At 54.4% G+C, this 20,961-nt stretch overlaps 1 protein-coding gene and 1 long non-coding RNA gene across 15 annotated transcripts in view; one reads left to right on the top strand and one right to left on the bottom strand.

Moving 5' to 3' along the window:
- The first annotated feature begins 1,108 nt into the window (after window positions 1-1,108).
- The window catches only part of JUP (junction plakoglobin), a 39,029-nt gene continuing 19,176 nt past the window's right edge, over window positions 1,109-20,961 (top strand). For 7 of the 14 annotated variants that reach the window (XM_077968825.1, XM_077968819.1, XM_077968817.1 and 4 more), the window contains exon 1: window positions 7,824-7,947. The gene's annotated coding sequence lies outside the window, so the exon portion shown is untranslated. 14 annotated transcript variants of the gene reach the window in all.
- On the bottom strand, window positions 7,858-11,246 carry LOC144335731 (uncharacterized). Its single transcript, XR_013406854.1, has 2 exons — window positions 11,050-11,246; window positions 7,858-10,609 (listed from the first exon to the last, which is right to left on the bottom strand). It is a non-coding gene; the product is annotated as an uncharacterized LOC144335731 (long non-coding RNA).

The following is a 20,961-nucleotide window of genomic DNA, read 5'->3' as shown; positions in this document are numbered from 1 at the left end:
TTCCACTGGAGGCTGAAGTGCTGATGAAATATTGAAGGATCTCAACTCTCAAATTCCTCGGGGGCTGTGGGACGGGGCCGGGAAAGACGGGATGAAAGTACAAGGCCAGGGGCCGCTGAGTCCTGTCCCAGTTCTCAGCCAGGTGGAGTCCAGCGCTCAGAGACCAGGGAAGCAGAGAGGGCAGGAGGGCGAGAGGCGGGAGTGGGGAAGGGTCTCTTTGCATAACTGATGGCTAGAGGCTCTGGGTGGTGCCATCCGCTAGTTGACTTAGGGGAAGTAAGGCCTGGGTCTCGGACCACCCAGAGCCACCCACCCCTCCTCCATCCCCGGCTCTCTAACTCCAAGGTTTTCCTGGAGTCACACCTCGGGCTGACAAAATCAAGCCGGCAAAATCGGTTCTCGTCTCCTCTCTGACTGCAGCCCGTCTTCGCCTTCCTTGGGGTGGAAAGAGACCTACGTTGGTGGGCGAGGTGAACTGGCTGGCAGAAGACCAAGGTTCAAGTCCCAGCCCTGCCAGGAATTTTCTTGTGTGATCTTAGGGAAGTCCCTATCCTGGCTCCAGCCTCAGTTTCTTCATAGATGCAGGGAAAAGGGGGCTCTGCTTAGACTATGCCTTCTTCCTCTTCCCAAGGCTCTCCACAGGTGGGGGAGAAATGGCTGCCTCCAGCCCTGTGTGCGAGTGAGAGGGATGGCCTCTCCGTGGGAAGCATGCCTTGTCAGGGCAGGCATCTCTCCTGGCTTGTGGAAAGAGGGAGGAGCGGGCAGGCTGGCAGGGCGGGTGGGGCCCCAGCTGTGTCAGCCTGTGCGTGGAGTCGCCCAGACCAGGAGCAGGAAGCGGGTGACTCAGGTGGCAAGGACTCCATCACCCCTCCCCACTCAGGAGGAGTGTGCTGCTTAGAGAGTTGGTGAACCAGCTCCAGAGCACAATCTAGATGCCAGCAGTCCTGGAGTTGCAACTTGGGGGGCTTGGGGTGAGTCAGGAGGGGCAGCCTGGGACGGGCATTCTCTGGAGAGTTTTCGACAGACCCTTCTCCAGCCTCTCCCTCCACCACCACTGGCCCCTGCTATCTCACCCTGGCCTGTACTATTTCTGGCCCTTCCTATCTCTGTTTTCTTGCCTCCTGTTTTCCTTCTGACATTCCATCCCCACCCACACGCCTTGCAGTGAAGTGTCGCTGGAGCTACATCTGTAATTAAAAGATATACGCCCACAGGACCAGGCTGTGGGCAGCCTCTGGCCTCAAGGCCCCTCCACTGGACACAAGGTAGGAAAAACGGCAGGAGTCCATCTCCCTACAGCCTCCCTCCAGGGCCCTGCACCCTCCTGCTCACTTCCCAGCTTCTGGCCATGCTTGGGCCCACTCCAGCCAGCAGAGTTTGGGAGCCTGCAGGCTCTTCTGCAGCTGTGTCCTCCCCCAGCCACGAAGGGGGCCTCCTGAAGGGGCCCAAAACCAGTGGGCAGGGGCAGGAGCACAAATGAGGCCCACATGCCATAGATCTAGGTAAGTTATAGAGCACACTTCCAGGCCAGTCGTGGTGGCTCACGCCTGTAATCCTAGCACTTCGGGAGGCCGAGGCGGGCAGATCACTTGGGGCTAGGAGTTCAAGACCAGCGTGGCCAATGTGGTGAAACCCCGTCTCTACCAAAAATACAAAAATTGGCCAGGCATGGTGGCGCATGCCTGTAATCCCAGCTACTTGGGAGGCTGAGGCGTGAGAATCACTTGAACCTGGGAGGCGGAGGTTGCAGTGAGCCAAGATCACACCACTGCACTCTAGCCTGGGCGACAGAGCAAGACTCTGTCTCAAAAAAAAAAAAAAAAAAAAAAAGAGGAGCATGCTCCCAAACTGCTAGGTCATATATACCTTCACAGGCGCACCGCCTCGATGACCTGAAAGTCCATGATGGAAGCCCAAGTTCTCACTCTGTCAGGGTATGGCAGCCCCATGGAGAATGGCTCCTCCCTGGCCACCAGCCAGGGCCTGGGCCATTTCCCTTTCCTTAGCACCTCTGGCTCTGCCTGTGCCACCAGGGCCTCCAGCCTGTGCACAGAGATTCCCTAGCCCGCGTGTCCATGCTGCCTCTATATCCCCACCCCAGCCATAACTGCCCCTTGTCATGTTCCTAGTTTGGCCCATGTGTACATGCACAGTAGCGCTGGTGCCACTGCTCCTGGGGAGAAGGACCACAGTCAGCGACCTGTAGGCCTAGAAAGTAGAGTCAGTGCTGGGCAGGAATTCCAGAGTTTCTGGTGCTGGTCCCTGGAGTGTGGTCTAGAAAGGATGTGAAGTCCATGTAGGCTCCTCTGTTCCTTTGCCCCTGTGTGGAAGGGGTGACCCCAGGAGGGCCAGAGTGGAGGCCTTTTAAAGGCCAGGACCAGCCGGGCACAGTGGCTCACGCCTGTAATTCCAGCACTTTAGGAGGCCGAGGCGGGTGGATCACGAGGTCAGGAGATCAAGACCATCCTGGTTACTACGGTGAAACCCCATCTCTACTAAAAAAAAAAACAAAAAACAAAAAACAAAAAAACCAGAAAATTAGCCAGGCGTGGTGGCACGTGTCTGTAGTCCCAGAAACTCAGGAGGCTGAGGTAGAAGAATTACTTGAACCCGGGAGGCGGAGGTTGCAGTGAGCCAAGGTAGCACCACTGCACTCCAGCCTGGGTGACAGAGCGAGACTCCAAAGAAAAAAAAAAAAAAAAAAGGCCAGGACCTGGAGACAAACTGGGTGTAGGGATGGCTCTGGCCAGGTGTGGTGGCTCACACCTGTAATTCCCACACTTTGGGAGGCCAAGGTGGAAGGATCACTTGAAGCCAGGAGTTCCAGACCAACCTGGGCAACATGGCAAGACCTCATCTCTACCAAAAAAAAGAAAAAATATTAGCTGGGTGTGGTGGCGCCTGTGGTCAGCTACTCAGGAGGCTGAGGTGGGGGGATCCCTTGAGCCCAGGAGGTCGAGGCTGCAGTGAGCTGTGATGTTGCCACTGCACTCCAGTTTTGGCAGCAGAGTGAGACCCTGTCTCTAAGAAAAAAAAATTAAAAAAAGGATGGCTTTGTCCCTGGGCTGAGAGATGGCTCATGCCCAAGGTGCCTCTAGCTTTCCGCATTGCCTTTCTTTCAAGTCTGCCATCCGGGAGGAATCCCGTTGTGTGATTTCCTTTTCTGCTGCTGCAAAGCCCGGGGAAGAGGCTACTGGGTGATGAAAAGGTACCATCATCGGCCTGAAGTTTGGCAACCCAGCTACTCACCCTGGGCTCCCCTTTATAGAAGTGGTTATGTCTTAGGCTACCTGAGGCTGAAGAGGCAGGAAGAAGGGTGTGTGTGTGTGTGTGTGTGTGTGTGTGTGTGTGTGTGTGTATTGGAGAGAGAAAGCTGGTGTTTGTGTATCTGAATCTGTACCCGTAAGTGTATATCCCTGAGGTGTGAGCATAGAAGTTTGTGTGTGTGTGTGTGTGGCTTGTGTAGATCTAAATCTCTGCCTGTCTCTGGGGAAAGGGCCACCATAGAATAAGGACTATGGTTTTTTTTCTTTTTTTTCTTTTTTTTTTGAGACGGAGTCTCGCCCTGTCACTCAGGCTGGAGTGCAGTGGCATGAACTTGACTCACTGCAAGCTCTGCCTCCCGGGTTCACGCCATTCTCCTGCCTCAGCCTCCCGAGTAGCTGGGACTACAGGTGCCTGCCACCACGTCCAGCTAATTTTTTCTATTTTTTAGTAGAGACGGGGTTTCATCATGTTAGCCAGGATGGTCTTGATCTCCTGACCTCGTGATCCGCCCGCCTCGGCCTCCCAAAGTGCTGGGATTACAGGCGTGAGCCACCGCGCCCGGCCTTTTTTTTTTTTTTGAGCCAGAGTTTCACGCTTGTTGCCCAGGCTGGAGTGCAATGGCACGATCTCTGCTCACTGCAACCTCTACCTCCTGGGTTCAAGCGATCCTCTGCCTCAGCCTCCTGAGTAGCTGGGATTACAGGCGTGTGCCACCACACCCAGCTAATTTTTTGTATTTATAGTACAGATGGGGTTTCTCCATGTTGGTCAGGCTGGTCTCGACCTTCTGACCTCAGGTGATCTGCCCACCTTGGCCTTCCAAAGTGCTGGGATTACAGGCATGAGCCACTGTGCCCAGCCCTAAGGACTATGTTTGAATGGAGAACAGAAACTCTTCCATCTCCTTGTATGGCCCAGAGGCCTTGTGGAAGATGAGGGGGGTTGTGAGATAAGGAGAGGATGGTGGCCTGGTGGTCCTGGACTCTGGCTGATGGTGTGCCCCCTCCCCTAGAAAAGAGCCTCCCTCCCACCAGCCCCTCACTGAACCCCTCTGCGCCAGTTACTTCTGTCTCTGCAGCAGCTTGAGATGGGCCATGTGGTACCCTTATATTCTCTACTGTGAAGCACTAGCAAGCTGCAAGGTTGAGTTAACCATATGTGGTTTTGGCAGCCCACGGACGCGGCTTCCACTGAGATCTGGGCAAGAGGAAGGAGTTGAAACTGCAGGAATGGGAATCAAGATTGGACATTAGAACAAGGAGACAGGGGCATTCACCATAAGGGAGGCTGCAGGATCTTCTTTCCTGGACATTTGTCAGAGAATTCTTGCCTTTAAAGGTTTACAGGCAGGGGACTGGATAAGATGACCTTGCGGCCTTTTCTTCAAGTTCAAGCTACAAGGGAGACTGTGGTCACAGCAACCCCCAATCCTATCCCTACATACCTCCTTTTCCCAAGAAATTTCCCAAATTGCCTATGCAGATAGCTGAGTCTAGGAAACATCATTTCTGATTCTCTTCTGTATTCTCAGATACAGATGAATCCTCAATGCCTGCCAGGCACATAGTAGGTGCTTAATAAAGAGAATGCCTTGATCTGGGAGGACAGACTCAGCTCTAATCCCAGTCTTTGCCGCTGTTGCGGTGGTGCCTCCACCAGTCCCAGCCTGTGTGTTTAGCTCTGGGGCTGGTGTGTTGCAACATGTTCCATGCTAAGACACGCAGGGGTCATTCTGACAAGACACACACACACACACACACACACACACACACACACGGTTTATTCTGAAGCCTTATTTCTGCTCCTCCACCCACATGGGCTCCTCCACCCCTCTCTGCAGTCAACCAGCCCTACCCTGCCTGTTTGCTGAGGTCAGGAGAAATAGGAAGGAGTTAGGCCTGGTGTGGGGCTAAGTATGTGCGTGTGTGCATGTGTGGAGGTGGAAGGTGGGCAGGAGGGGGAAGAAATGAAACCCTGGCAGCTGCAGCAGTCCAGGATTGTGAGCCCATTCCCCCCCCCAGCTGTGGCCTGGCTACAGCTCTGTGTGCCAGGGTGACAAGCAAGTGGATGGGGCAGGGATAAGGCAGGGAATAAGACAGGGAGGTAAGCTGGAGGATCGGGAGTTGGGGAAACAGGCAAAGGGCAGTGGCCCTGGTTATGGGATGGCCAATAGTTCAGGGGTGTCCGTATCTCCCTGGCCCTGCTTTTGGATGGTGCAACTTCAGAAGGGAGAATGTTCAGCTACCATTCCTTTCTCCGGTGGGGAAAGTGGTCAAGGACGCTGCTAAGGTACCTTCATCCAGCCCCTCCTGTGTGCTAGCTTTGGAGCTGTAGTGCTTTGTTGCCAGGGGACCTTTTTCTAAACCACCACTCCCCCAACACCCACCCACACAGGCTGCTTCTGCTTATCCTTCTATGATCTCTTTGAAGGTTGGGATCATTTTTATATTCTGTGTCACCAGATTTTATTTTCTGTGTTCACCAGTGCCTAACATAGAGTTGACACTGAATACTCAAGTGCTGAATGAAGGAATGTTTGTAGGGTCCTTGGCACACCATACAACCACGACCAGCATTCATGTCATCAACCACAGAAAGGAAGTGCCCTTGTCTTCTTAAGCTGCCTGTGAAAAGTTCTTTTTATGTTTTTGAGACAGAGTCTCACTCCGTCGTCCAGGCTGGAGTGCAATGGCATGATCTCAGCTCACTCCGCCTCCCAGGTTCAAGTGATTCTTCTGCCTCAGCCTCTTGAGTAGCTGGGATTACAGGTGCCCGCTGCCATGCCGGCTATTTTTTGTAGTTTTAGTAGAGACGGGGGTTTCACCATGTTGGCCAGTCCGGTCTCAAACTCCCAACCTCAGGTGATCTGCCTGCCTCAGCCTCTCAAAGTGTTGGGATTACAGGCGCCCACCACCATGCCTGGCTAATTTTTGTATTTTTAGTAGAGACGAGGTTTCACCATGTTGGCCAGACTGGTCTTGAACTCCTGACCTCAAGTGATCTGCCCACCTTGGCCTCCCAAAGTGCTGGGATTACAGGCATAAGCCACCACACCTGGCCGAGAAGTTCTTTCTGATCTCTACCCCAGGCTCTCCTATCGTGGAGGGATGTGCTACCCAGTTTCTTTTTTTCTTTTTCTTTTTGTTTGAGATGGAGTCTCACTCTGTCACGCTGAGGCCGGAGTGCAGTGACATGATCTCAGCTCACTGCAACCTCCGCCTCCCGGGCTCAAGCAATTCTCCTGCCTCAGTCTCCCAAGCAGCTGGGATTATAGTTGCCCGCCACCACGCCCAGCTAATTTTTTGTATTTTTAGTAGATATGGAGTTTCACCATATTGGCCAGGCTGGTGTTGATCTCCCGACCTCAGGTTATCCACCCACCTTGGCCTGCCCCGTTTCTTTCATGCCTGGGTTTCTTTCAGATCTGCTGCTTGATGTTTCCAAACCCATCAAAGCCTCCTGACACCAATACTGTATTTTTGTGCCAATTAATTGTTCTGTCTCTCCTCCCAGTGTTTGTGCCTTTTCTCTGCCCCTTCCCCCATTGCCTTGACATTTTATGTCTATGCATTTTATGTTCCATGAAGGGAACAGCTGGTTCGATGGTCCTTCAAATGAGAAGGAGGTTCTAGCTTGGGGTGTGCCACTTTGTAGTTTTGTGACTTATCTGAACCTCGGTTTCTTCATCTTTACAATGAGGGTCGTTTTCTCATCTTAACTATTTTTTCAGAGCTGTCACAATAATTAAAACAAAAATACCATTAATTTAAATTCTAACCTTTAGCAGTTTCCGAGTGCTTTCACAAACCTGACTTCATTTAATCCCCACATACTCCAGTGAGGTAGATACGGCTAATGTATCCAGTTTACAGATGAGGAGAAACAGGGTGAAGTAACTTGTCTAAGATCATACTAAGTGGGAGAACACAAACCCTGGCCTTCTAATTCTAAATCCCAGGAGTACTCCATCTTTGGGGGGAAAAAATCCCAACCCAGCACAAAGCCTATGAAATGCTATACAAATATGTGATTACTACTTTGGGGCAAGGATGAATAAGCCCAAAGAAGCATCATGCTTGACGCTGAGTTGGCTGGCCGGTGAAGGCGTCTGTCCCTTCCCTTAGTATCCCCTGACTTACCTGTTGGACAGGTAGGGGGAAGGGGAGAGTAATGAGTCTCACCTGCTCAGAGCAAGGGTGGGGCAAGACACACCCCATCCCTTCCATTGGTTTTTTCCTTAGTCTTACTGACAGCCCCTTGTCCAATCAGGAGGAAGTAACTTTCTATCTGCCAATAGGTGCAGTGTTAGGATGAGACCTCAAGTTAGAGTCCATCCCTAGAGCCGACTGGCAGTCCCTGGGGCCAATGGCAAGCGGATAAACAGAGGCGGCCGTGGAAGAGGACTGGAGGTGAGGCTCCGCCCCTCGACGGGACAGTCAGGCGAGACAGCCAGTGAGCTCGCACCAGAGGGTGGGCGTCACCCCCAGGGGCGGAGCTTCGAGGTGGCGAGGGGCGTGGCTTGGCTGTCAGGTCTCTTTGCCTTTTGTTCGGTTACTGAGTTGCTGCCTTGGCCAGAGTCCGGAGCAGCCGCCGCCCGACCACGCCGAGCTCAGTTAGCTGCCTGCGCCGGCTCCCACCCCGGCCCGACCCCGACCCGGCCCGGCCAGGCCCCATACTAAGGTGCGGGCGATTGGGAGCAGGTATCGCTGGGGAGAGAAGGGGTGGCGAGCGCCCGCGAGGCCGGTCCCTGCCGTCTCTGGGCAGGTGAGGGCGGGTGCCATGGAGCGCCACCCTGCACCGGCGGCAGGGGGCGCGCTGGGGTCCTGGGCGCGGCGACCTGGGGGTCGCGCGGTTTGGGCAGAGCGCGCCTGGGAGCTCCGCGAGCCAGAGATCTGAGCAGGGCGGGAGGGATCCGGACAGGTGCCTCCGGAGTCGTGCCTCCCCCGGGGCCCGCGCCCCTCGCCCGACGCCGCGTCCCTGACTCTCGCCCTGAGCTGGTGGGGGAGACTTTGCCCTGCTTTGACTGCGTCCCAGGGCTCACGCTGCAGTCAGGAATTTACCGTTTGGGAAACTTGCTGTCGCTGGTCTCTGGGGCCACTCTCACCCCACCCCACGCGTCATCCTCGCTTTCCCTCCCTCCCTACTCCCCCAGGCCTGGGTGGGGCCCTATTGTCTGCGCCCAGCTTGCCCAACTGTGGGGGCCGAGCACACATTTTCCTAGCGACGCTGGCCCCACCTGCCGAGCAGGTGAGCGCACGGAGTCCAGAGGCCCTGCCCTCCAACTCCCAGAGCCTCGTCCATACTACCTGCGGCGCCTCCCTCCACTCCGGTGGGAGCCGGGCTCTGGCTTCTTCAGCGGAGGTGGGATGGAGTGACAGTGGTGGGTGCAGGGCTCGACCCAGTGTCCAGCTGGTGTGTCTGGCATCCGTGGCTCGCCCTGGAGTCTGGGGGGTGGGGTCTGTGCACGGATGAAGAATTCAGGGTCACCTGGCCCAGTTTCCAGTAGCTGTGGTTGCTAGAGTGTTGGTAGGGGAACAGGACCCGTCTTCTTCTCTAACCTCTTATTGTTGGAAAAATCACCCAAAACAAACTTTGCAGGAGGAAGTATTCACAGCAGCTTGATCTGGGGGTTTTCCTGTCTCCTTGCCCAAAACTTCCTTTAGGCTTAGGGGGTCCTTCTTGGTGCAAAGCCCCTTCCCCTAGCCGGCCCCTGGCTGAACCTGGGCGGGTGCCTGCGCTCCGACCCTGTCTTCCCTGCCCCCACCTTCATCCTCTTCGCTGGGCCCCAGGGGCCTGAGGTGGGGGCCGGGGTGGGGGGTGGAAAGTGCTGAGAGGGGAAGCAGCTTCTTCCTTCTCTTCCTGCCTCCGGGGACCACCACACCCCCTCAGACGAGGCCTGCGTAAGCGGCTCTCTCTCTCAAGCTCTGCCCCCTCCCCAGGAATGGGGGTGGGGCAGGGCTGGGCCAAACTGAGGAAGGTGGGGGGAGTGGTTGTTCTTGTCTTTTTTTTTTTCTCTACCCCATCCCCCACATTACTTAGCTGGCTGGTAATTGAGGCAAAAGAGCATGAGGCTGTGGGACTTGCCTTCCATTTGATTTCTGAATTATGAAGGTGCATGCTTTCTGGAGGCCTGCACAGACCTTTCCCACCCCCTTTCCTGAAAGAATTTGACAGGGAAAGTGAGACCGGAGGAAGGCTTTTTGGGGGAAGGTTTCTTCAGTGCTAGACTCCCTCAGGCAGAGCTGCATCGGGCCCCTGCCTTCCCTGCTCCCAATTTCCTGAGACCCCCCCTACCCTCCCGAATTGGGAATCTTGACCAGGCTTTCTACCCCGGTTTAAAAAACAATCTGAAGTGTGGTCTTTTTGCAGGATTTGGAGCCCAGCCTCCTTGGGGAACAGAGAGAGAATACCACAGTTGGGTTCTCTCTCAGTCCTGGGGGTGGGAGAAAGATTGCGGGGAGCGGGGATGGAGAGTGCTTGGAGGGGGAGAGTCTACCACCTCTTTCTTTGTTGTAGATGGGGGAGTGAGGCTGGGGGCCCAGACTCAGCCCCTTTATCCTGGGTGGGGATCACGCTCAGCCCGGGGCTAGGGGGAAGTCAGTGTGGGAACTCAGATCCTTTTCTGCTGGAGGAGGGGGGCGGTGCACCTCTGGGGAGCAACAGGAGCACGGAGTTTGGGCAAAAATAACCTGCTTTCCCTCTTCTCCCTGCCAAGGTGGAGGAGGGGAGGGCATTGTAATTATGTTGGCTAAATGATTAGTTTAGCTAATCTGGTTTGTGGCTGTGATGAAAAGATAATACTGAGGAAGTACTACTAGGAGGTGCCTGGTGAAAACTGGCCACTGACTGGACTGGGGGACGCGGAGGAGGAGAAGGTAGGACCCAATTAGTCATTTCTTGCTAGATCAAGCCCCAGCTTGGGTGATTTGAGCCCTCCCACCCCCACTCCACCCCTCCCTTGCACCCTGGCTCCACTCCATTCCCTCTGGAACCTCTGGGCTGCCAGGGCTGAGGCTTTGAGAATGCAGTGTATAGGAACGAAAAAGGTCGGGCTAGGGCTGCCAACCTTCTTCCCTTCCTGGAGCCACCTTAGAATGAGATCGGTCAATTGACTAGTCTACAGAAGGACTGTTTATTTGGAGAGATGGGACAGTGGGGCAGTTCTGAGCACAGGGCTTTGGGCTTGAACTGAGCTGGGTTTGAGAACCAGCTCTGTCTCTCATTACATTGCCTGAGTCTCAGTGACTTCTTTGGCAAAATGGGAATACAACACCTATCTACCCGGTAAGTACTTGACAAATGGTAACTCAAGATCAAGGTCAGACTTTACAGAAACCAAGCACTTTCTTTTTCTTTTTGTTTTTTTTTGAGGTGGAGTCTCGCTCTGTCACCTAGGCTCACTGCAACCTCCGCCTCCTAGGTTCAAGCGATTCTCCTGCCTCAGCCTCCTGAGTAGCTGGGATTACAGGTGCGTGCCACCACGTCCGGCTAATTTTTGTATTTTTAGTAGAGATGGGGTTTCACCATGTTGCGCAGGCTGGTCTTGATCTACTGACCTTGTGATTCGCCTGCCTCGGCCTCCCAAAAGTGCTGGGATTATAGGCGTAAGCCACCTCACCTGGCCCAAACCAAGCACTTTCATTAACTATTCTTACTTAATCCTTATGGCTGAACAGGCTGGATGGCTCAAACCTGTAATCCCAGCATATTAGGAGGCCCACAAGGGCGGATTGCTTGATTGAGCCCAGGAATTCCAGACCAGTCTGGGCAACATGGTGAAACCCTGTCTCTACAAAAAATAGAAAAATTAGCCGGGCATGGTGGTGCATGCCTATGGTCCCAGCTACTGGAAGGGTTGAGGTGGGAGGATTACCTGAGCCCAGGGAGGTCAAGGCTGCAGTGAGCTGTGTCACTGTATTCCAGCCTGGGCAACAGAGTGAGTCCCTGACTCAAAAAAATAAAATAAAATAAAATAAAAGCGGGTATCATTTTCCCCATTCTACAGATGAGGAAATTGAAACTCAAGGAACTTAAGTAATTTCCCCAAGGTTGTACAGCGAGACCCAAGCAGCACCAAGACTGGCGTTTTGGTCCTCTCATTCCAAGCCCAGAACCCATCCTGCTGTATTGCCCCATACAGCTCTGGAAACGATTTTTTTTTTTGAGATGGAGTCTCGCTCTGCCACCCAGGCTGGAGTGCAGTGGCATGATCTCTGCTCACTGCAACCTCCACCTCCTGGGTTCAAGCGATCCTTCTCTTTCAGCCTCCCGAGTAGCTGGGATTACAGGTATGTACCACCACACCGGGCTAATTTTTGTATTTTTAGTGGAGATGGGGTTTCACCATGTTGGCCAGGATGGTCTCGAACTCCTGACCTCAGGAGATCCGCCCGCCTCAGCCTCCCAAAGCGCTGGGATTACAGGTGTGAGTGGAAAGGATTTTTCTGCACCCCCTTTCGAGAGCCTCTGCCTGATTGGGGAGAGGATAATTCAGACGGGCCCATAAAGGCATGCGTGAGTGGTGAATGCAGGGCAGGTTTGGTAGGTGAGGGTGATACCTGTCCTGGCCACCAGCCCTCTGAAATCTCCCCAGTGGCTTGATTTTTAGTTTCCGGTAGAGGAGGCTTCTCCCCAAGCCAGGGCTGCGTGGTGGGTGTTGGGGAAAGGTTGAGAGGAAAAGAGGAGGCAGGGGTCAAAGCTGTGCTGCCTCCTAGCTTGAGTTAGGTAGAACCATGGCTGTTTTGGGCTTGTTCATGTGTAGGAAGTGGGAGTTGCCTGCTTTGCTGGGGGCTGGGGCTATGCCAAGATAAAGGGTGCTGCCCTGTGGGGAGTGGCGAGAAACGAGAGTCCAGTTTAGGCCTGGGCTAATGTCCTGCTGGAGCGGACCAGGCAGTGCTGCCAGGCTGCTCTTGATGGGGAACTGGCTGTCCTCAGCTCTGAAGCCCAAGAGACCTGAGATAGGCAGCTGCTGAGAGGGCCTTTCTGGTGATGGAGGTGGGGGTCATGTGTGCTGCCTGTCAGCCAGAGCCTTGGCCCTCTAGGGAGGAGCTGGTGTCAGATTGTCCTCCAGACCTGCCTGGTTCTGGCGTCTCTGCCAGCTGGACATCGAACACCAGAATGGGCCTGGATTTGGGGTCTGGGAAATGGGTTCTCTTTATGTGATGGTGCAGTCGGAGTACTGAGCCTGTCACTACCACGCTTCTGGATCCCCTGAGGGCAGGCGGGGACCCCAGGCAGGGGGATTATTGATTGTGGAGAAGGCTAATGGGACTTGAGACAGAGAAGAAAACAATGAACCCCATCCCACTGACTACAACAAAGAGGGGATGAGGTTGCAGTTTCCCATCTCCCCCGAGGACATGAGAGCTCCTGCATGCTGCACTTACTGAAGGGACTTGAAGGGACGCAGTCTAGACAGGAGGAAGGGCTTTCTGCCTGCTAAAGATGAGATCTTGAGTTGAGAAGTAAGAGAGAGAGGTGGAGGCTCAGCATTGACTCTTCTCTGATGAGGGCCATCCTGTCCGTCAGGGAGGCCAGGCGGGAATCGCTGCCCTTTGGGGAGACTCTTCATCTTGTATCTTTTGGGAGAAGAGCGAGCTGGCAGTGAGAGGGAAAGCCATCTGTGAGCTGGCCCCGTGACCCCTGTGAAGAGGAAAAGCAGTGTGGCTGGGCAGGCCACCAGGGCTTGTGTTCCTGAAAGTGACACTGAGCGGCCTCTCCTGGGACATGGTTGAGTCTGGGGACATGGAATACCTCATTGTGAAGCAACTTCCTCTGCCAGGCCTGAAGGGAAAGCTCGTGGACCACTCCCCTTTGCTCAGCCTCCTGGCATCTTGGCCTTTGGGGCCAGTAGGGCAGGAAGCTCAGCCTTCTTGCTTGCTTTTGTTCTTTCTTTCGTTCTTTCATTCTTTTCGTTCATTCTTTTTTTTTGAGACGAGTCTCTCACTCTGTCACCCAGCTGGAGTGTAGTGGCGCAATCTTGGCTCACTGCAACCTCCACCTCCCGGGTTCAGGTGATTCTCCTGCCACTATGCCCAGCTAATTTTTGTATTTGTAGTAGAGACAGGGTTTCAACCATATTGGTCAGGCTGGTCTTGAACTCCTGACCTCAGGTGATCCACTCACCTCAGCCTCCCAAAGTGCTGGGATTATAGGCGTGAGTCACCACTATTGGCACTCAGCTTTCTTTCCTCCTCTCTTTTCCTCTCTTTTCTTTCCTTTTTTTTGGTTTGGTTTTTGAGATGGAGTCTTGTTCTGTCTCCCAGGCTGGAGTGCAGTGATGCAGTCTCAGCTCACTGCAACCTCTGCCTCCCAGGTTCAAACAATTCTACTGCCTCATCCTCCTGAGTAGCTGGGACTACAGGCACACACCACCATGCCCAGTTAAGTTTTGTATTTTTAGTAGAGACGGGGGTTTCACCATGTTGGCCAGGCTGGTCTTGAATTCCTGCTCAAGTGATCCACCCACCTCAGCCTCCCAAAGTGCTGGGATTACAGGCGTGAGCCACTGGGCCCGGCCTTCTTTCCTTTTTTTGAGGTAGGGACTCACTCTGTCCCTCAGGCTAGAGTGCAGTGACGTGATCACAGCTCACTGCATCCTTGAACTCTGGGCTCAAGCAATCCTCCTGCCCAGCCTCCCAAGTAGCTGGGTCCACAAGTGTGCACCACCATGCCCAGCTAATTTTTAAAGTTTTGTGTAGAGACAGGGTCTTGCTATGTTGCCCAGGCTGGTCTTGGACTCCTGAGCTCAAGCATTTGTCCCACCTGAGCCTCCCAAAGTGCTGGGATTATGGGCATGAGCCACCATGCCCAGCTGAAGCTCAGCTTTCTGTGTCTTTCTCTACTATGAAGACAGTGGCAGGGACCAGAGCAGAGTTGGGACAGGGGCTTGGCAATCAATAAGCTGCTTATTTAGGGGAGACTCCTCCTCTCCCTTGATTGAGAAAGTAACATCTGGCTGGGGCAGTGGCTTACGCCTGTAATCCCAACCACTCTGAAGGTTGAGGCAGGAGGATTGCTTGAGGCCAGGACTTTGAGACCAGCCTGCCACCCTGTGCAATACAGCAAGACCCCATCTCTTAAAAAAAAAAATTAGAGCATGGTGGTATGTGCCTGTGGTCCTAGCTACTTGGGAGGCTGAGGTGGAAGGATTGCTTGAGCCCAGCACTTGAAGGCTGCAGTGAGCCATGGTTGTGCCACTGTACTCCAGCGTGGGCAACAGAGTGAGACCTTGTCTCAAAAAAGAAAAAGAAAATTAAAAAAGTAATATCTGATCATTGGAAAAAAAAGTTGGGAAGTTTAGAAAAGTTTAAGAGAAAAGAAAAAAATTGCCCATAATCCAAAACGGCAACTTTCATTAAGTTTCATTAAGGTCTCTTCCTCTTTGCTTTTCTTTTTTTCTTTCTTTTTTTTTGAGATGGAGTCTTGCTCTTGTTGCCCAGGCTGGAGTACAGTGGCACAATCTCAGCTCACTGCAACCTCTGCCTTCTGGTTTCAAGCGATTCTCTTGCCTCAGCCTCCTGAGTAGCTGGGATTAAAGGCACCTGCCACCACGCCTGGCTAGTTTTTTTTGTTTTTAGCAGAGACAGGGTTTCACCATGTTGGCCAGGCTGGTCTGGAACTCCAGGCCTTGTGACCCACCCGCCTTGGCCTCCCAAAGTGCTGGGATTACAGGCATGAGCTACCGCACCCAGCCAAGTCTCTTCCTCTTTTCTTAGCATCCTTTTGTTCTTTAGCCTTGATCTTGATGAGCTCATCCTTTGTATATAGTAACTTTTTTTTTTTCTTTTTTTTGAGATGGGGTCTCACTCTGTTGCCCAGGCTGGAGTGCAGATCTCGGCTCACTGCAACCTCCTCCTCCCGGGCTCAAGCGATCCTCCTACCTCAGCCTCCCAAGTAGCTGGGACTACAGGCACATGCCACCACGCCCGGCTAATTTCTGCATTTTTTTGTAGAGATGGAGTTTCGCTATGTTGCCCACACTGTTCTGGAACTCCTGGGCTCAAGGGATTCACCTGCCTTGGCCTCCTAAAGTGCTGGGATTACAGGGATGAGCCACTGCACCCTGCCTACAGTAACAGATTTTAGCCAAACTTTTATTCCAATCCTGGTTTTCCAGCCTGTGTTGTACAATAAACAGATGGATCTTCCCAGGAGAGGGTTATATGTAGGGATCCTTGCAGAATCACACCCTGTAGAATCACACCCGAGGGAGTGGGCCTCAGTCAGCTGGGGTCCGACCTGCTGTTATTGAGGAGTGGGCTGCCCCTGGACCCCAGGCTGCCCAAGCCCCACTGGTGGTGGTTGGAGGCAGTGCAATGAAAGTACTTGTGTATTTTGCGTCACCAACACACGTCAACCTTTTGTTGTTGTTTCCTGGTGTGGGGTGAAGTGTTTTTCCATTCCCAGGAGTCTCGGTCTGGGGTCGTCTGCTGGTTTGGGAATCTGCCCACGGGGGTCACCAGCAGGGAATGGAGCTCCAGCTGGAGCCCTCTCCAGGGGAGCATAGAGGTCCCCGGGTCGAGCCACTTGGCCATGGCATTTCCCTCTCCTACAAATCCCCTTCATTTTCCCACCCGGGTTTGTTTACTTTGGGAAGGAGCCCAGAAGGAGGAAAATAAACAGCAGCTGGGTCGGCAGGCCTGAGCCTCCCCCAGGCCCCAGCTCATCCTCAGGCCACAGCCCGGGCTGCCCTCCAGACTGGAAGTAAGGGTTTTCCTCCGGAAGCCTAAGACCAGCTTCTCTGACACAGCTCCTGCTTCAGTTCTGCCCTCTTGGAATGGACCAGCTTGCTGATGGAGACCACAGTGTCTGCCAGAGAACCTCTAGTCTGCAGGAGGTTCCCTCCTGGAGCTGCCAGCCAGAGGGGAGAGGCCTCCTTGGGCAGCCCCAGTCTGAGAGGGAGACAGGCCCTCAAGGGAAGCCATCATGCACTTTCTAGAGTCTGTTTGTGTCTGTGCTTGGAACTGCGGGCCAGACCTCAGCGGGAGCCAGGGACAGAGTGGGGAAGGTGGGGGCTGGAGACCCCGCTGAGCCCAGCTTCCCCCTGGGACTGCTATGTGGGGAATGCTCACGCCTGGCTGTGCAGCTGCCCCTGGCTGCAGGAAGCAGCATGGACTGGCCTTGGGGCAGCCAGTGTCACCACCTGGCCTGAGCGAAGCTCCACTTCCCTTCTCCTCAGCCATGTTTCCTTCACCTCCCCAGGGCCTGGGAGGCAGCTCCCTACCTAGTCCCCATCTTAGGGGTCAGAGAAAGCAGCCAGGGTCCCCCCAAGCAGACTGCCAGCCACCTTGCCCAGCAGGTCTCTGTGCCGGCCGTCACCTTTTTTTCTTTTTCTTTTTTTCTTTTTTTTTGAGACAAGTCTCACACTGTAACCCCGGCTGGAGTGCAACTGGCGCGATCTCGGCTCACTGCAACCTCCGCCTCCCAGGTTCAAGTGATTCACCTGCCTCAGCCTTCTGAGTAGCTGGGATTACAGGCGTCCACCATCACGCCTCACTAATTTTTTGTATTTTTAGTAGAGATGGGGTTTCACTATGTTGGCCAGGATGGTCTCAAACTCCTGACCTTGTGATCCACCCGCCTCGGCCTCCCAATATGCTGGGACTACAGGCGTGAGCCACCATGCCCGGACCCCTCACCTTTCTTTTTTGAGATATGGTCTCGCTCTGTTGCCTAGGCTGGAGTGGAGTGATCTTGGCTCACTGCAGCCTCAGTCACCTGGGCTCAAGTGACGCTTCAGCTTCCAGAGTAGCTGGGACTGCAGGTGCGTGCCACCATGCCCGGCTAATTTATTTTTATTTTTTGTAGAGACAGGGTCTTACTATGTTGCCCAGGCTGGTCTTGAACTCCTGGGCTCAAACGACCCTCCCACCTCCGCCTTCCAAAGTGCTGGGATTATAGGCATGAACTACTGCTCCAGCTGGCTTCCGCCTCCTCTGCCATCTCTTTGTTCTTCTAGTATGTGAATGCATGCCTTTCCTGTGGACAGAGGGCTTCCAGAGTCACAGCGATGAAAGAAGTCACTTGATCATCTCCATTTTACAGATAAGAAAATGAAGCTTAAGGAAATCGAGCCCCTCTCCTCACTCAGAACCCTGTGCTCACCCTGTCGCTGTCTGAGCCTGGGAAATCCTGTGCTCACCCTGTCGCTGTCTGAGCCTGGGGACCTGTGTCTGCAAAGCGTGCTGGCCTCTAGCCTAAGGAACCTCAGGGGCACCCAGCCCTGCCCTGCTCCTCCCTGCTCCTCTGTCCCCAAATGCAGTGTTTCTGAGCCTGCTTCCAGCATGGCCTCTGGGGTAACCCATTCCTGTCCTTATTTCCAGGTGTCTTGGCACTTTGGTGCCCTGCAACCCAGCCTAGATGTGCCTGTTGCTGACTGTCCTTGGCAGGTGCTGGCTGGGGAAGGAGCCTGGTGTAGCTCTGGTTGGGCTATTTTTAATGTCAGGGCTGGGCCACACTCTGCCAGGTCAGTCTTGGATTTAGGGTGCCCGGTGCCAGCCCTCTAGGTTGGCTGTGCAGAGGAGGAGGCAGGATGAAGGGTAGGGGTGCACCCAGTCTAGCCGTATTACTTGCTCACACTTACCTGATGTGGGCCCCGTGGGGAAGGGTCCTCTGCACCCCCTCTCCAGGGCCCGTCTTCCTTCTTCCTGTCCTTGGGCTGTCCCTACAGTCTCTGATCTGGCTTCTTCCTCCCAGGCTGCTAACAATAGAGCAGGCTCTAAACAAAGGCCCCCCATTCAACTCAGAAACCCGCCCTGTCTCTGTCCCTGCCCGTCTCTGGCTGGGGCGAGTGGGCAGGGCCCACGTCTGTGTCTCTCGCTTCCACCCTGGCTCTGTCCAGGGGCATTGCGGAAGGTCTGACTCCATGTCCAGGGTGGAGAGGGACAAGACTGAACTGGGTGCGGCCCCCTCCACCCTGGGAACTGTAAAACCAGCACTTTTGTTTCTTGTAGAAGTTCCCTTGTTCTCCTGGGCAGTAGGTAAGGAGAAGGGTGGGGCTGGTTGACAGTCCTGCCTGAGGTCTGACTTCCAGCCTTCCTGTTGCAGGAATAGCTCCCTTGACTCCTTCCTCAGGAGGAGTTCCGGAGTGTGTCCTCTCCCAGAACTGGTTCCCAACTCTGACGTTGCCCACCCCCAGCCTTCTGTCTGTCGTGGGAATCCTGGTTTTTTATTCCTAGAATCTTAGACATAACATTCCTTTGAGATCCAGGGACACAAGGACACCCAGCAAGTTTGTAGCAGAGCTGGGACTAGAACCTGGGACTCTTTTTTTTTTTTTTTTTTCTGAGACAGGGTCTTGCTCTGTTGTCACCCAGGCTTGGAGTGCAGTGGCGTGGTCTCGGCTCGCTGCAACCTCCACCTCCCTGGTTCAAGCAATTCTTCTGCCCCAGCGTCACGAGTAGCTGGGATTACAGGTGTGCACCACCATGCCCGGCTAATTTTTGTACTTTTTAGTAGAGACAGAATTTCACCATGTTGACCAGGATGGTCTTGAACTCCCGACCTCGTGATCTGCCCGCTTCGGCCTCCCAGAGTGCTGGGATTACAGGCGTGAGCCAGTGCACCCAGCCTGAACCTGGTACTCTTGATTTGCAGCCGGGTGCTCTGCTTCCATCTGCAAGCACCTTGGTCCCCTCCTCCCCTTGGCAAGAGGGCTCAGCTCCACTCAGGCTCGTCTAGTGGACTGGATGCTCCTCCTACCATGAGTGTTGCCATTTTCTCAGTGTGCAGGCACAGCTTCTTCACCTAGAAATTGGGAATAAAGCCGGGCGCAGTGGCCCATGCCTATAATCCCAGCACTTTGGGAGGCCAAAGTGGGCAGATCATCTGAGGTCAGGAGTTCAAGACCAGCCTGGCCAATGTGGTGAAACCTGGTCTCTACTAAAAATACAAAAATTAGCCAGGCGTGGTGGTGCACGCCTGTAGTCCCAGCTACTTGGGTGGTTGGGGCAGGAGAATCGCTGGAACCCGGGAGGTGGAGGTTGCAGTGAGCCAAGATCGTGCCACTGTTCTCTAGCTTGGGCGACAGAGAGAGATTCTGTCTCAAAAAAGAAAGAAAGAAAGAAATTGGAAATAATAAAACATCTGCCAGGTTGCTTTGAGGGAAGAACAAGATTCATATAATAATAAAGGCCAATGGGAACCCTCGCCCCCCACCCCCATGGCATCCTGTGGCCTCTGTCTCTCCCTGGGTAGCTGTCCAGCCCTCAGCAGTCTCCTGACGGTCCACCTGGGCTGGTGGGGGTGGTGAGGGGCCTGCTGAGGAAGTTCCTCGGCTTGACTCTGGTGGTCCCTTTAGACGTGAGGCTGGCAAGGGGTGACCCTTGTTTGGAGTGAGGCCCGTTTCCCTCTCCTTTAGCTGAGAAGCCCCAGGGTTAGGCACTGTCTATGGAGGAGGGCCCTCTGGCTGGGATGCAGTGTGTTTGTGGACCAGAGCTGCAGATGTCCAGCAGTGTCCAGATGTCGCTCAGCCTTGAGCCCAGCAGAGCGGCATTCAGCAGGTTATTGCCACTGTGTTTACTGATACACTTACACCTTCCTTCCCTCCCGGGGGCAGCTTCTCTTCCAAGCTCTCTGCTGCTCTTTCTTGGGACTCCCCCTTGGGGCAGGGAAATGGTTGGGGAAGGCGGCACAGCAGGAGGAGCTCAGGATTTTTTTTTTTTTTTTTGAGACGGATTCTCGCTTTGTTGCCCAGGCTGGAGTGCAGTGGCCGGATCTCGGCTCACTGCAAGCTCCGCCTCCCGGGTTTACGCCATTCTCCTGCCTCAGCCTCCCAAGTAGCTGGGACTACAGGCGCCCGCCACCTCGCCCGGCTAGTTTTTTTTTTGTATTTTGTAGTAGAGATGGGGTTTCACCGTGTTAGCCAGGATGGTCTCGATCTCCTGACCTCGTGATCTGCCCGTCTCGGCCTCCCAAAGTGCTGGGATTGGAGCTCAGGATTTTAGCAGGATTTTCCCATGTCTACCTTCTCCGAGCACTCTGACCCCCGCCACCCACTGCTGCCCACCATTTCCTGCCGGTGGCCATTCCCCTCTGCTGCTGGGGAAGGGGTGTGGGGAAGGGGTGCGTGTGGAAAGGGGGCTGGTTGGGGGGGGCTCCTCCTGAAATAGCTACACTTTCAAATGCCTGGGAAGCAGCTGTGCACATCTGGTGGCCTAAGCCTGCTCTCTGGGGTCTGCCGTCTGGGGTTGCCAGACTGCTTCTGTTTAATCAGCCTGAAACTCTGAGTCACTAGGGATGGCGGGAGGAGAGGAAGGAGGCAGCTGGGAGCCAGCCTGGCCCCTGCCTCTGCCTGTTCCAGGTGTGCTCACGGCTGCCTGCCATAAAAGGCTGTGAGACCTGCAGGACCATTCGTCATCCTCCTGGAGGGTGGCATTGGGGCTGTCACAGGGAAGACTTATCCTTGGTGATCTTTGTTCCTGGGGTGGGGCCAGGTTGCCCCAGCCACTCCACCCTCCCCTGGTCCCCATCACAGTGAGACAACCCGGGTGCTGTCTGGCTTCATGGGTGGACCAGCCTGAGTTCTGCTTACTCACTGAGGCTGCGCTGGGATGTGCAAAGACCACAGACCTCGGTGCTCTCACACCTGTACTTGGTCCCAGTCCCAGCTCTGCCATTTCTAACCTCAGTTCCTGCATCTGTATGCGGGGGAACAGCGCATGTGCTTTGAAACCCGCCCATGAGCATGACGGT

The sequence above is a fragment of the Macaca mulatta genome, chromosome 16 (assembly GCF_049350105.2).
Source record: "Macaca mulatta isolate MMU2019108-1 chromosome 16, T2T-MMU8v2.0, whole genome shotgun sequence".
In the NCBI taxonomy this organism is placed as follows: domain Eukaryota; kingdom Metazoa; phylum Chordata; class Mammalia; order Primates; family Cercopithecidae; genus Macaca; species Macaca mulatta.
This window is presented reverse-complemented; position numbering and strand designations above follow the sequence as displayed.